The 15,263-nt window shown below is 38.0% G+C and overlaps 1 long non-coding RNA gene across 1 annotated transcript; it reads right to left on the reverse strand.

Annotated features, from left to right (window-relative positions):
- Nucleotides 1-245: 245 nt before the first annotated feature.
- Nucleotides 246-15,049, reverse strand: LOC119149692. The gene is made up of 3 exons (XR_005104837.1): nt 14,958-15,049; nt 2,357-2,363; nt 246-257 (listed from the first exon to the last, which is right to left on the reverse strand). It is a non-coding gene; the product is annotated as an uncharacterized LOC119149692 (long non-coding RNA).
- Nucleotides 15,050-15,263: the final 214 nt, after the last annotated feature.

The following is a 15,263-nucleotide window of genomic DNA, read 5'->3' on the forward strand; positions in this document are numbered from 1 at the left end:
CTGATGTTGCATACTCACAGCTAATGGAAGACAGAAGTGTTAAGAACTAGGAGTTTGTATAGGTAAAGTACTGAAAACCTAAAACATGACTAACTGTTAGCATAGCATATATTGTTAATCAATGTCAGGTTGGTAAAACTGTGTTTTAAAATTGGTTTGAATTTGTCAGACTTCTGAACAATCCAGCCAAAGCAATTTCAAATTCCCTGAGAAATATATACATTTTTATATATGTTCATTTGCAACATAGCTGAGGCCTTATCAACAATACAAATTTTTTTTATACACATCCTCTAGGTTATATATAAATGCTGATGAGGATTGCCTCCTCTGCAGCATGACAATATACAACTCACCTTTTTCCCAAGAACTGCTTAAGAACCTGTTGGGTCCCATCATGAATGTGCGTAATTAAGTATTCCTGTTTATATGTGGTATCCTGAATTTACTTTCCTTGAATTTCATTTGGTTCTTTCAGGACTATTTCAAACAACTAATTACAAGATGCCATTAACAAGCTAATTCTACAACATTATTCTGCAACAAGCATACTGATCCATCCAAAATATTTGTATCTGAGGTTTTGTAAATGTTTTTATAAAATATTGTAGAAGAAATCCTCACCAAAGGGCAAAACACTTAATTTAAACTAATCTGCATAGGGAAGGGTACAAGACAAGAAAAAATTGGTATGTTGCAAGTTTAGACTCACTGTAGATAAAAGTGAATGTTTTTATCGATTCACCATTCCAAGACCAGCATACTCTGACTTTACAGATTTTTAGAATACAACTTCCAGTGCAACTTTGGGTATATGTGATTCTCAAGAACTATTAATTTATATCCTAATACATTTGCAAAGAAGCAATTACTCTAATTTCCATTTTATTCTGCTCCATGAGTCAGGCACTGTGTATACACTTCACCATACTGTTGCAGGTACTACAAGCTTGTACCAGCCACCTCAGGATCCTCCACTACAGCATAGAATTGTCTGATTAATAGATATTCCTAGCATTACAATAGTCAAATAATATACTTCATTTTCTCCTCATTGTCGTTCATGTGCGAAATGTTCCCAAGTGTTATTATGGAACAAAATACAGTAGTGGCAACATTAATGCAGGAACAAAGAGCAATGCTAAAATTATTCTTATACTGCTACCTGCTAGACAGTGCCAGAGGCTTAAGAGATCAAAACAAAGCAGACATTTCCCTTTAATTGCTTCAGGCATTTGCATTGTGCCATCCTACTTTGTAGTGTTTTGCATGTTAACTAGTTTTTTTCTGCCATATCTTAGGAAATACATGTACAGGCATTCTGTAGTCTGAGGGCACAATATAAATAGAGTTAAAGTTTGTAACAATAAAAGTAAAAATCAAAGTTCACATTATCAACATTTATATAATTGCAATAAGGACATCTTCAGTGTTTTTAAAAACACCTTGACAAAGCAAGGGATTGCTTTGGTTGTTATTAACTGCAGTGCAGAACAAAAGCCCATGGATGCCTTCTCATGGGCTTCAATAGGTTTTAGTTTGGGTCCCTTCTTAGTGTCCCATCAGCATTAGCCTTGGAACGCAATCTCCTTATAGCCAGTATCACCAGGAAAATCAACATGATCAGGATTATTGTTCCAAACACTTCAGACCCTGACAACATAAGCTTAGTGAGTCCACCTTCTTCTTTGCCCCCTTCCTAAAATGTATGAGAGAATAACCAGTAACCCTTGAGAGGATCTTGCTATTAGCTTCAGATTGTGCCCAGGTGTAATGGGACATGTCCCAAAGTTTCATCTGGAACCAGGGTGGAAACACTTTCACTGGAAACTTTAAAGCTGCTTGATATTTAAAAGGAGTTAAAAAAAAAAAAAAATCACTTTTTTCCCCTTGTTAAAATCACAGAATGCATCATTTCCATGACAAACATAGAGCCCATGTATATTGTAGAACTGATCCATCTTTAGAGATTTTATATATTCCCTGCTCAATAAATTATTAACATTTCATGCCATCTATTTAGTGAAAGAGGATGGTAAGAAGAGATTTCTAATCAGGAGGAGCCAGCAGGATAGCAGCCTGTTTATGTGAAAATTCCAGGATCAGAGAGTGGAAGGAGATGCTCCCTTTTAAGGTGAAAAATCCTGGTAGCCATAAATAACACACAAAAAATTCATTCCAGCTCTACTCCTTCCTGAATGTTCTTTATGCTGATACTTTATGCCAAACTTTCAGATGGTTAAAAAGAGTCGTAACAGGATGGAAGGTACTCATCTACAATACTGAGTATGGTCAGAAATAAACCCAGCAAAAATAACAGTACAACTCTCTAGTGAAGGTGTTTCAAAAATAGAACCTTTTCTCTTTACATTCTCATACAACTTTTTTCTTTTTTTTTTTTTTTTTTTTTGTCTGTTAGGAAAAGGATACAAAATGTTAATCCCTTGTGTGGAAGTTATTTCACCCTGCCTATGAGAAACAAAGCTGAATTGGCCTAAAGACCCCTCTCTGGTTTACAAGTCAGGATAGTCACTGGAGAGGTCAGAGGAACAGGTTCCAGTCTGTGCTCCCAGGGCTGTTCGGGTTTGGTTTTGGTCCGCTGCTTTGCTGAAAATATGGAAACAGAAATAACCCAGAAGGAAGATGTAACATTGGAAAGTATTGTCAAATATAAATCCCTAAATTCTTTGCTTTTTACAAAACATATTCCACATATAAATTAGTGTAATTGTGTGCTAGCTATGTAATAAATTATTTTTAAATTATTGAGTCACAACTGGGTCATACCAGTGTGGAAGTACAGTATGAAATACAAGTTTGGTTTGGAGGTTTTAAATTTTGCACCAGTTTGGCTGAAATTATTATTATTATTTATGTTTGACTGTTTATTATAGTGGTGTGATATTCAGAAGGCGGCAGAATTCATAACATTATGTTTAGGATTTGGCAGAATTATTACAAAACTTCCACTGAAACAAGCCTAGTATCGACATAAAGGACTCTGCTTGTCAAAGGGACAAGACTCTCTTGCACTCTGTTAGAAACCTAACACTTTAAAATTTAAAAACTTGTGTGTAAAGAGCTAGGAACTCTCACAGTTACCCAGGGTGGCTGATTTACACACACCTGACAAACGGTGCATCATTTCTCATGGTCACATTCTCATAAGTTAATACATGAATGTTGTTCTACAAATATGTTTTGCCTATCAAAATAATTTCTGTGAAAGCAGAAAAACATCAGTCTCACTGCCATCTCCTAGTTCATTGACAGGAAAGTATCATGACTTTAGTGCTTATGTGCCAATTAGAAAAATATTTTTCACTTAGCAATTGAAGTGTAAAGTAATGATCCTGTTATTTAATGCAAACATAGCCAGACACAGAAATAGATGGGGTGTGTGCAGCAGTCACCTACCAGCCCCAGTGTTGTTATTGGCACTACATACTCATACTATTTTCCAGAATAACTGCTTCAATGAGACCAGAGGTGCAAAACATAACATGCTGCCAGAGATAGCTGTGGCTTTCACATCTGTCAGTTAACACAGCTGTTTTAATAAAACAATCTCAGAAGAGCGTGGGGCTTACTTTTCAGTCCCTTAGTGTCAACAGAACTAATTGAAACTACCAGGATACATCTGAAAGCTCAGTATCAATTTAGCCTGAAGCATGACAAAAAATTCAGAGTTATTTCTTGCATGAAAAGTAACAATGATTGCATGACTTTAGCTGGGTACAAAAAATGATAAATACCTTACAAAGTACATTTATCTGTCTCTACCAGTACTTATATTCTTAGCACTGTGCAAAGGAGAGAAAAGGCTTGGGGAGTCCCACCATCTATAAAAAAACTATTTGGATCCTTCCAACAGTACGCTTTTCTGTTTCTAATACAAGTACATTGTGTGAATTCTGTACTCATTTCCATATCAAAATGATGAGTGAAAAGAAACCCACGCCTTTTAAACAAGATATATATTTGAAAATTTCTTTAGTAAAACTACCAAGTTTAATTGAAGGGATTCTTTCTAGAAATCTTAAGGGACATGCACAATATCCATTGTGACAAGAAATATAATTATCTCATGGATACTGATTAAATTGTAGTTGACAAATGCAACAATATGAAACATTTTAGTTAAATATGCACTTTAAAGTGTTCTTAAAGAATGACAATCAAAATCAAAATATTACATAGCAATATCACAGGTCAGGTTTGGTGAAAATCAAGAATGTGATTTATTTCCTATAGCAATAAATGGCTAAATCACCAAACCCTAGGATTGTTTGGCTTCCTTGTATTTCGTTTTGATTGTTCAGAAGTTGCCTGAATCAATAAATAATAATGATCAGAAGTAACTCACTGTAAGTCCACTGAGATACCATTCAGTAAATACCAGAGGCCACTAACTACTCTTTTTTAAATGCCCCCATTTCTGTCCTACTTTACTTTACTGTGTTGCACTGCATTGTACTTTGCCTTATTTTCCTGTAAATTTTACAAGCAATGAATAATGCACAGTCGCAGTAGTGAGCTATCACCTTAACCATATAGAACATTAGTGATTTTCATGAGTTTGCTGTATTTAAAAGCAGATTTTGAACAGGTCATACCCACCAAAAGAACAAAACAGCCTGTAAAGCTCATTTCTGTGTTGCTGTCCTTGACCCTCCCAAAACACCTGTGCTCTGTGCTGCTAGTGAGGCACAGCAGTGCAACAAAGGGGATGGAGCGGTAGGAGGAACAGCAACATTTTCTCACACTGGGGTTGTGTGCCCACTGCAGAGGCAGAGCACAGTGTTTTCCATGTGTGTGATTTGTGGGACAGATCTTACCAGAGATCTTCTACAGAATTACTATTCACCCACAAAGGATAATACCCAAATGAATGTGTTAGGAAAATCATATGATACATATTAGAAAAATGTAGAAGATCTTTTACCAATACAACTGATTTTCACATCTCATGTGTGAGCTAGTACCTTAAATCTGGTGGTAGCATTCTTTGGAACATTAGCTCATAAATTATATCAGAAATTTAATATGGACTAGGGAAAAATATTCAACACTGAACAGTCTATAAAGATTATTCAATAATTATCAACAATTCTAATTGATAGTTATTCACTGTGGACATTAAAGTCAACAGGATGAAAGATACAGTCAAGTATTTTCTGGTCTATTTTCCATCACCATCAGTTCCTATGTGAGTTCATTCCACACTCTTGGGTGAGCCTTTAGAAAGATGACCTCTCCTGCCCTGAAGAAGTTTATCCCTATTACACAGAATTTCAGTGTGCCAGAATATCAAAGCTGATAACCATTTCCACATCCTAGTGGCAGCTTTCAGCTAGGTACAGAGCTTTTATGGAATACAAGCTGTCAAAGTTCAACATGCTTTTCCTTTATTTTAAACCAAGAATATTTCCTCAGCTGAATAATCAGGCAGTTGATTGCAATATTATCACTCATTTCAGTGCTACACATTGCTAATGCATTCATCTTGGGTGGCTATTTGTTCAGAAAAGAGAAATAAGGGGTCTAAGAAGTCCTGTTTTATACAGAAAAACGCTCTCAGTTCTGATGCCAACATTTCTGAATTTTTAAAGCCATCAGAAATAAAAGATACTCTTCATACCTCTAGTATCACGGAGTTTCTTAAAGTTCAGTTTAACAAAAATTGAATATCCATGCCACATATTCCAGTTAAAACAATGAATCCGAATTATTCCATTGCAGCAAAAATTACTAAGAACAGCTACCGCTGATGCTGACAGACAAGTCAAACCAAAGGAAGTATAGATGGCTATCAATAAACAGAACTTATGTCTGATGCATGAAATACAGAGCAGTACTAGGAAATCCCATTTCCCAGTTTGTGACCAGTTTCTTTTAAACACCTTGGTAAGAAAATATATATTGAGACCTACCACTATCTGTTGTCACAAATGATTGATGTTTATAAGATGCATTTCTCTAAAAAAAGAAAAAATCCTCCCAAGTTAGTTTGAACTGCCAGCAGCTTACTGATATTTTTTGTTTTTATTTTTTTATGCTGTTGTTGCTATGGTGATTTGCCACTAGCTGCAAGCAGGTACTTTCAGCACCAGTTATATTCCTACATCTTACCTGTCAAAGGGGTGCCAGGCCAGCATATTTGGTGTGATATGCTGCTATTTTTCTCAGATAATGCAATGCTGGCAATACTGTCACTGTTTTTATGATGTGCCTTCTCTGTCGTGCTCACCAAAGACAACAATTACACTGAAATTATGTGCTCCAGAATGGAGATTACAGCCTACCCAAATCCTTGTGGGTTTATTGTTACTGTTCAGGTTTTATGTCAATTACATGGCTTTTTTTCCCCTTTTTTTATACTTCTCCATGTCACAAGGAAGTTACTAGTAAGCTAGTCAGCATTTGGGGTACTTTGCTATATTTTAAAGCAAAAATCTGCAGTAGCAACCCAGAGAAAAGGATCTGATTTACAGAAGTCTTTCTGTAATTAATAGTTATATTCTAAAGCTCTGCTCAAGCGCACTTACTGAAGTCAAAAGGGAGTTGATATGAATGAGAATTTCTTGACTTTTCAAAAATTTTGTATAGGCAGCCACCTTAGGTAATGGGTTGGGGGGAATATTTAAAGATTTAACACTTGCACTGTTGAGTAATGTAAACCAAAGTAGGAGAAGGCAAGTACATGAAGCTGTACTAAAACTCGTTCAATTCAATACCCTTTTCATCCTGTCCACCAGTATCTGGTTGCCTACAAGAAGTATTTAGAAGAAATAGTGAATATGTAATGTAGCAAAAGTGAGTTGACTTTCAGAAAACTTTTGTTGGTGATAGCCTTTAAATGCTAATGAACTTTGTGGTTTAAATAGAAAAGTGTGCTTATTCATTAAGTATCATTCATATACACATAGATACAGGATACGGATGAAAGCAGAACATCAACATGACCTTTTCTCATATAAAGAAATTATGGAAAGAAGTGAGTTCTACATGCCTTTATTTTGTTCCTTTTAAAGTGTTAAGCATGAACTACAACCTGTGAAAATCAGACGTAGTTTTTTCAGCAGTTAGTCCATCTCTGGTCTCACTGAAACCATTCACCAACATTCTTTATGGGCATATACTTGCAGTGAAAAGAAAAAGAAAAAATAAATCAAAAAGGACTTGCTTACAAGCAGAAGGAAAACAAAATGAAATTCTGTAACCTTATTTTTTTGCAAAGAACATCTAGTACTGTGTTTATTCAGTGTGTGATTGAAGTTTCTTGGACTATCTCTTAGGGCTCAGTGAAAGAAGACTAAGAAAGAAAAGTGCAGCTATGAGAGGTATGCATAAAGAATAAATTGTTCATTCCTTAATCAAAGAAGCTAGAAAGTTGCTGGCTGAGTAAGTGGGAAGAAACAAGAACATGCAGTCACAAACCTCCAGGCAAGTTGCAGAGACAGAGTCATTCTGGTTGCAGGGAAAAACAAAGACTTCACATAATGAGGACAGAAAGACTGGAAATGAAAAACTGCGGAAAAAAATCACAGAAAAACAGGTCAGCAGAAAACAGAAATATTTAGAACATCTGTGCCCTGTAGCATCCTTCCACCCTACAATTGTTCAGGGTAGAGACAGACATGTAATATTTGCCAGTTTTGAGGTATCAGTCACAGAAACTGATTTCAGATCAGAAGGCAAAGTTCTTGGGCATGTACCAAAATTAAAAGTTACATAAAATGTACAAGATACACTTGAAAAAAAATGTTTATGAAATAAAGTTTTCTTGGTGCTCAATTAGCAGTCATAGTTGGACAAAACTGCAGAATATGTATTAGTTTTATTATGGGAAGAGATTTTTTCTGTGCAGCCATGAAACTAGTCAGAATTTTTTTAATTTCACTGAGCTGCTTATTTCCTTTGCTGCTTAAAACAAGCCATCATCAACATTAACACAATTATAAAATCCAAGATAGTTAAGCTTTGGAGTGTATTTACTTAGAGAAATCTGTTTAACCAGGTAAGAAACCTGGCTTGTCAAAAGCCATTGTTCTTCAATTGAATTAAGGAGTGTTGCCCTTTTAATGAAGGATTATTATTTTAATGAAAGATTAATGAGGGACAACTAATGTCCTTCAAAGAAATAAAGCAGCAGAAACTGGTATTTTACATTTAATCAATTACAAGTGTGCAACTATTTACGGCATTCTCTTAAAGTCATTTCAATACAAGGCAGAGAGAGTTTGCAAGCTTCACTTGTAACAGATAATACAAAGAGCACAAAAGGCAGCTGATCTTAAACTCAAGCTTCACTGTCCTTAAAGAGCAGCAGGCTGAGATATGGATCTGTGAAATCAACATAGTTTTGCAAGGCCCACAGTTTTCTTCCCAGCTTTGACATCTAAGTGCCTGTACGATAATCTATAGCTAATATAAGAACTTCATGTTTTCTTGGTTCCATGTTCCAGTAGCCTGTACCTTGGAATACTGTCTTATAGGTAAAATTCTTGATGCCAAGAATATGGTTAAAATTGTTTTTCATAAATACATGGTTTACAATACTTTTGCTAGGTCTTCTAAATAACTGTAGGTACAATTTAAGAATGATCTGTTATTCCTGTTGGATTATGATTACATCAGTAACTGGGTGTCAAGAGAATTTCTATTTACTGCCTGACACGGTCGTCTGAGCAGCGTTAGCTGAAAGAAGACTGACGTGCAAAATCCCGATGATTTTGACTCAACTCCTTGCTCACAGATGGACTTAATCTTTAACTAACCTTCACAAACCTGTCATATACTAGCCAAGGAGATTTATAGCCTTAGAAGTACAATTGCTCAGCAATGCATTCTGAGAGCTAACAAGAAATTTAGGAATTCTTTTTTCTTATATTCCATTTTAGATATTTACTGTAGGATTATATAAACTCTTTTATGCGGTTTCATACAAATAGTTTTGCTGGGCTAACTTAGAATCTCGCTGGCACATATTTTGCTGAGTTATCGTAACTCACGTTCCGTTATTCCCAAATTAGACAGCACAAGATTACTTTCAAAGTTTAGCATTAAAAGTAGATGGACACAGACTATAAAACTGTATGGTAAGAGTCTCCATTGGTATTGGTTGAATGAATCATATTCTAAAGCCAACTGTTTGTTGCTTATGGGCTATGCTGCTTTGCTAATAAGATTAGCAAACAAATTGATAAATAAATCTCCCTTGAAATAAGAATGTATAAACTTACAGTAGTGTTTTATTGGTTTGTTTCTTCCCTATTTTAACTTCTGAAATTTCTTTAAAAGAACTTTCTCTAGGTAAATAAAGTTTTTGTTTGGTCTTTTTTTTTTTTTTTTTTTTTTCAGTGTAATAGACTGCTCTTTAATTTAAGGTATGTTTGTTTCAGAAGCAAGATTTTATGTATGCACCTGTTCCAGAGGGCAAACTCAAGATGAACCCATTATTTTCACAGGGGCTTGGCACTCATTCAACCTGTAGAACACTAATGCACAGCAAGTATAAGAAACATCAAATGGTAGGCAAAGTGTTAATATAATCCATTTCTAGGTCTGTGAAGCATAGCCTTAGAGATCATGACAAGAGTGTGTTGAAAATAGCCTGGACCTTCTTTGGTTTAGAGGACTTTCTTGTGTAGTTGCAACAGTTCACAGAGGGTTTAGCACTCTTAGCTCCAAGAATTGCAGCCCTCCAGTATTTAGAAACCCACAGCTTTTCCTGCCCCCATCATGGTCTCCATATTGTGCTATTTACCATATTGTGCTAACTCTCAGGGGAAGAAATGAAATGAAAGGAGAGGAGACTGGGAGAGGGAAAATGGCCAGGAGAATTTCTTGTCCATGGAGAGACAACAGAACAGGGAAGTCACACTCATTCTCTGGGGAGTGTTGCTCAAATGCTGCAGTCAGCCTCTTTGATGAGAAGCTCATTCATACTTATGTATTTGTTACCTGTTAAAGAGAATGGGCTAGGTAGTACCTAGCAAGGCAAGATTTTTGAAAGTAATAAATAAGAAAGGAATTGAAAACATAATTTCTTCAAAAGAGTAGTTCCCAGGTAGAGTATAATAATTGTGTTTTCTCTGGGTTGTTTGTTTTTTGTTTTTTGGTTTTTTTTTCCAAAGAAGGGATCTTAATGAAAGCTTAAGGCATGTGGGTGAAGTACCTATTTATCACCTTCACCACTTTATCTCCATTTGCTATGAAAATGAAAAAAATTTAAAAAATGAAAAACTAGACATCTGTAGAGTCTTTGAAATAAGTACATAGCCCACAAAGCAGAACTATTAGCCCATATAAGTTTTGCCTTTTCAGTTATTGTTAAAGCAACACCCTGTTACGCAAGGAATTTTTGACAAACACTAGAGACCATCTCCAAGTTCTCCCAGAGTCATCCATCGGCCTGACCAATTCTTTATTGCATGTAGCAGAGCATGGACAATGAAATATTTTCACCTGGGTCGGACATAGGGAAAATCAGCGTGTCATGCAATACCACTTCCACGTTTGGCATTGTAATATGCATTCAGCTGGAGATTTGCCACCCTATATAATGTAACAGCTATCCCTAAGTGTCATGTTGCCGTTAGAACAATAAGATATATGCAGATGCAGTGACCCAGTGGCCCAAATAAGTGGCACTCAAATACTAACATAACTTTCTAGGATAGAAGAAATATGGAACAGTCCTACTGCATAAGGTTAGAAAACTGCTCAGAAAACCCAAATTAGATTCCAAGGCTCTGTATAGAGACACTGGTCTGAATTGGATGTTTCCAAGTGGAAATCAGCAAAGTCTTCATAGTGAGAGTGAACTAGTGTGAGAGAAGAAAGTGCTAAGCACGGGATGTATTTAATTACCATCTTTATGAGAGTTTGTGTTTTGTGAGTCAGGCTGCATTTCTTGGAGTTTGGATCCACCTATCTGGGCCTTTCTATAGGGATAATTAACAAACTGTGCAGAGGCAAAGCTCTTCAAAGCCCAGAAGCCACATAAAGCAGACATTTTGCCTAGACAATTATCCCCAAAATGGACAACTTGGATTAAATTCCTGTCATAGTCTGCTCAGGATTCACATGCTGCGACAGTGCTTTAACCTTTGGCTCTTTCAGTGGAGTACAAGGAAAAAGAGAGGGAGCCTTATTAATCCAGTCAACACTGCAGCCAAATTAAAACAGCTGAGAAGACCTTGCCCAGTGAGAGAGGTGCTCAGGGTCAAAGTGGCAGCCTGGTGTTCTAGTCCCTGTTACTCAGAGTGAGCGTGCACATACGTTCACCAGTCCCTAGATAAAAAACAGGTTTGTGACTGTGTCCAGCCATAGACTGTTTCTAGACTGTGGTACCTTACCCTGTAAGGAACAAAGAATTCAGTACAGAGCAGTACATATATGTAGAATAACAGAATCATAGAGTGGCTGAGGTTGGAAGAGATCCCTGGAAGTCATCTGGTCCAACTGCTCTGCTCAAGAAGTTTCACCCTAAATAGATAGTCCAGGACTAGGTCCAGGCAGCTTTGAATGCCTCCAAGGAGGGAGACTCCACAGCCTCTTTCTGTGACATATGCCAGTGCTTTGTCACCCTCACAGCAAAAAAGCATTTCTTTATGTTCAGATGTATTAAAAATATATTCATCAAGTAAAAAATATATCAGGTTCAGCTATTTGTCAAATTGACTAAACCATATAGGATTGACACCTCTGATAACATAACATTGGTGAGAGTCTTTCATCCCAAAATGTCATTAGAAAGATTCAGGAAAGTCAAGGTTCTTTTCAGTCTTCCCTCAGAACAGGGTAAGATATTTCTGATATCCTTAAATGAAAAATGACTAAAATTATGTCATAATTAAAAGTTTTCTTCAAGTATAGAAATTAAAGGCTGAAGAAGTTTGAACAACTGTGAGTAGAACAGAGATTAGAATGAAAGCGTATATGTAACCCCATTTGCAGTAGCTGCTAATATATTGCCTGATTATTAGTACTACTCATGGATTAAATCACACATAGATTAACAAGGAGAAATTCATCTCAACAAGAAATTTACAATGTGGTGCATTGATCCTGGCCCAATGCCAGGTGCCCACCCAAACCACTCCCTCCCTCCCCTCCTCAGCTGGGCAGAGGAGAGAGAATATAATGGAAGGCTTGTGCGTTGAGATAAGGACAGGGAACGATCACCCACTAATTACCGTCACGGGCGAAAGAAACTCAGCTTGGGGAAATTAATTTATTACCAATCAAATCAGAGTATGAAAATAAGAAATAAAAACAAATTGTAAAAACACCTTCCGCCCACCCCTCCCCTCTTCCTTGGCTCAACTTTACTCCTGATTTTCTCTGCCTCCTCTCTGCCAGCAGTGCAGGGGGATGGGGAGTGGGGCTGTGGTCAGTCCATCACACATTGTTTCTGCCGCTCCTTCCTCCCCATGAGGAAGACTCCTCACACTCCTCTCCTGCTCCAGTGTGGGCTCCCTCCCACAGCAGACAGTCCTCCATGAACTTCTCCAATATGACTCCTTCCCACAGGCTGCAGTTCTTCATGAATTATTCTAGCATGGGTCCCTTCCACAGGGTGCAGTCCTCCAGGAACAGGCTGCTCCAGTGTAGGTCACCTGCAGAGTCACAAGTTCTGCCAGCAAGCCTGCTCCAGTGTGGGCTCCTCTCTCTACAAGTCCACAGGTCCTGGCAGCAAACCTGCTCCAGCCTGGGCTTCCCACAGGTCACAACCTCCTTTGGGCATCCACCTGCTCCAGCATGGGGTCCTCCATGGCTGCAGGTGGAGATCTGCTCCACCATTAGCCTCCATGGCTGCAGGGCACAGCCTGCCTCACCGTGGGTCTTCACCACGGGCTGCAGGGGAATCTCTGCTCCGGCACCTGCAGCCCCTCCTGCCCCTCCTTCTGCACCGACCTGGGGGGCTGCAGGGCTGCTCCTCTCACATAGTCTCACTCCTCTCTCTGGCTAAAGTTGCTGTTGAGGAGTTTTCCCCCCTTCTTAAACATGTTACCCCAGAGGCGCTGCCACTGTCGCTGATGGGCTCGGCTTTGGCCAGCAGCAGGTCCATCCTGAAGCCGGCTGGCACGGGCTCTGTCGGACATGGGAGAAGCTTCTGGCAGCTTCTACAGCAACCACCCCTGTAGCCACCCTGCTACCAAAACCTGGCCATGGTAACACAATACACACGTGAAAACCATCATGGATACATTCCATTTTCATCTTTGACTGGTATCAGATATCTTAAAACTCTAGCATTTTAAACCGTTTTTCCTGCCAAATTTAGAATGGCTGGGGAACGTTCAAGATGAAATAAAGATTGTTGTTTTATCAATTAACTTATATTGTACATTTATTTCTATTTCTTATCGCAGACGAGGGTGGGGGAAGTAAAAATGGTAAGAGAATTAGAAGACAGTGATGATTGTAAGGAAATGAATCTGGGTTTCCTCACTGACTCGTAATTTTTGAATGTATCTTAATTTCAGTGGATTAATTAGTCCAATCAAATTGAGTGATAAACTCAGTCTAATCTAAAACTGCAGAGTGCAGTATCTTTTAATTTTTCTGCATATCAGTCTTGTATTGATCTTTCTCCCAAAATAGACCTACTTTGTTATCCTCTGAGAACATGAACAAGGCTGGGGAAACAATAAATAACAGCAGCAACTGTTTCTAGATGAAGTGTCATGATCCACCTTGCAAATACTGTCTATGATCAAGTTCTCTGAAAGAATTAGACTGCAGTCTAAACACAGGTTTCAGTGATTTTGAATCTAGAATTTATGTCTGTCATGTTATTTTCTTGTACGTTGGGGTATGTAATAACCCAGCTTCTGATTTAAAGCCCATATGACCTTTCAGTCAATTAGAGACATTAAATCATTTTCATGAATAAATAACTGCTACAGTATGTATTTGCAGAAGTGTGAACTTCCTGTAACTTAAAGCACTGCAAAAGATGAGTAGTCCATATGGATAGTGACTTACAGATACTACAAAAAACAACCAAGTGCACTTCAATATCATTCTGAAGTCACATCAAAATGTTCTTTCAAGCACTATCTTTTCACCCCTAGCATAACATCTCACTTTGCAGTGCAGCTCAGGAAATGGTTTTCATCAAAAATCTGAAATGCTCCTGTGATTACCTAGTTCCGACTATTTACCTGAGTTACTGAACTGACCTTTCAGCAAGGCTAGAAAATGAGAAATGCTGGCTAAGGTCAGCATTTTCATGTTCTGCACACTGTTGAAAAGGCCTCTTAAAACTTGTCTGAATATGTCTGGGACACAGTATAATTGAGCAATCAACAGGTGAAGGAAACAACAGGAACAAAAATTAAATACTCTTTCACATTTTCTTGAGAAGGACTGCTTCAATGAGACATGAACAATTCCTATTCTGCAGCTTGCCTTAGCTGCAGCTAGGCCATGGGACAACAGGATATCAGAACAGGGGAAGGGTTTCTTTATCCTATGCTACTACTTGTGTGCATGAGTGATTTTTCAATCAATTCTTCTTTCTGAATCTTAATTTTCTTCTGACCCATCACTATAAGCTAGCAAAGGTTACTTATTAGGAAGATGTACTTGCTAAAAGTTTAGAGCATGTCTCAAGCAGGTGTTTTATTATTTTCTAGCAGAAGAAAATCACTTTGTTGAAGAAAATGTTGTTTTTATTATGCAGACAGTTGATGGAATTTTGTAAGTTGTAAAAAGAAGCAAAATTATGCAAAACATTTTAGTTGTTATCCAGAAAGTTTAAGGCCCACAAAAACAGTTTACTGGATTGAAACAGTGTGCTGGTTTTGGTTGGGACGGAGTTAATTTTCTTCATAGTAGCTGGTACGAGGCTGTGTTTTGGATTTGTGCTGGAAACAGTGTTGATAATGCAGACACGTTTCATTACTGCTGACCAGCGCTTACACAGAGCCAGAGCCTTTAACGCTTCTCACCGCACCCCAGCAGCGAGGAGACTGGGGGTGCACAAGGAGTTGGGAGGGGACACAGCCGGGACAGCTGATCCCAGTTGGCCAAAGGGATATTCCACACCGTATGACGTCATGCTCAGTATATAAAGCTGGGGGAAGAAGGAGGCGGAGGGACATTCAGAGTGATGGTGTTAGTCTTCCCAAATAATCGTTATGTGTGCTGGAGCCCTGCTGTCCTGGGGATGGCTGAGCACCTGCCTGCCCATGGGAAGCGGTGAATGAATTCCTTGTTTTGCTTTGCTTGCATGTGTGGCTTTTGCT

Source organism: Falco rusticolus, chromosome 6 (genome assembly GCF_015220075.1).
Source record: "Falco rusticolus isolate bFalRus1 chromosome 6, bFalRus1.pri, whole genome shotgun sequence".
In the NCBI taxonomy this organism is placed as follows: Eukaryota; Metazoa; Chordata; class Aves; order Falconiformes; family Falconidae; genus Falco; species Falco rusticolus.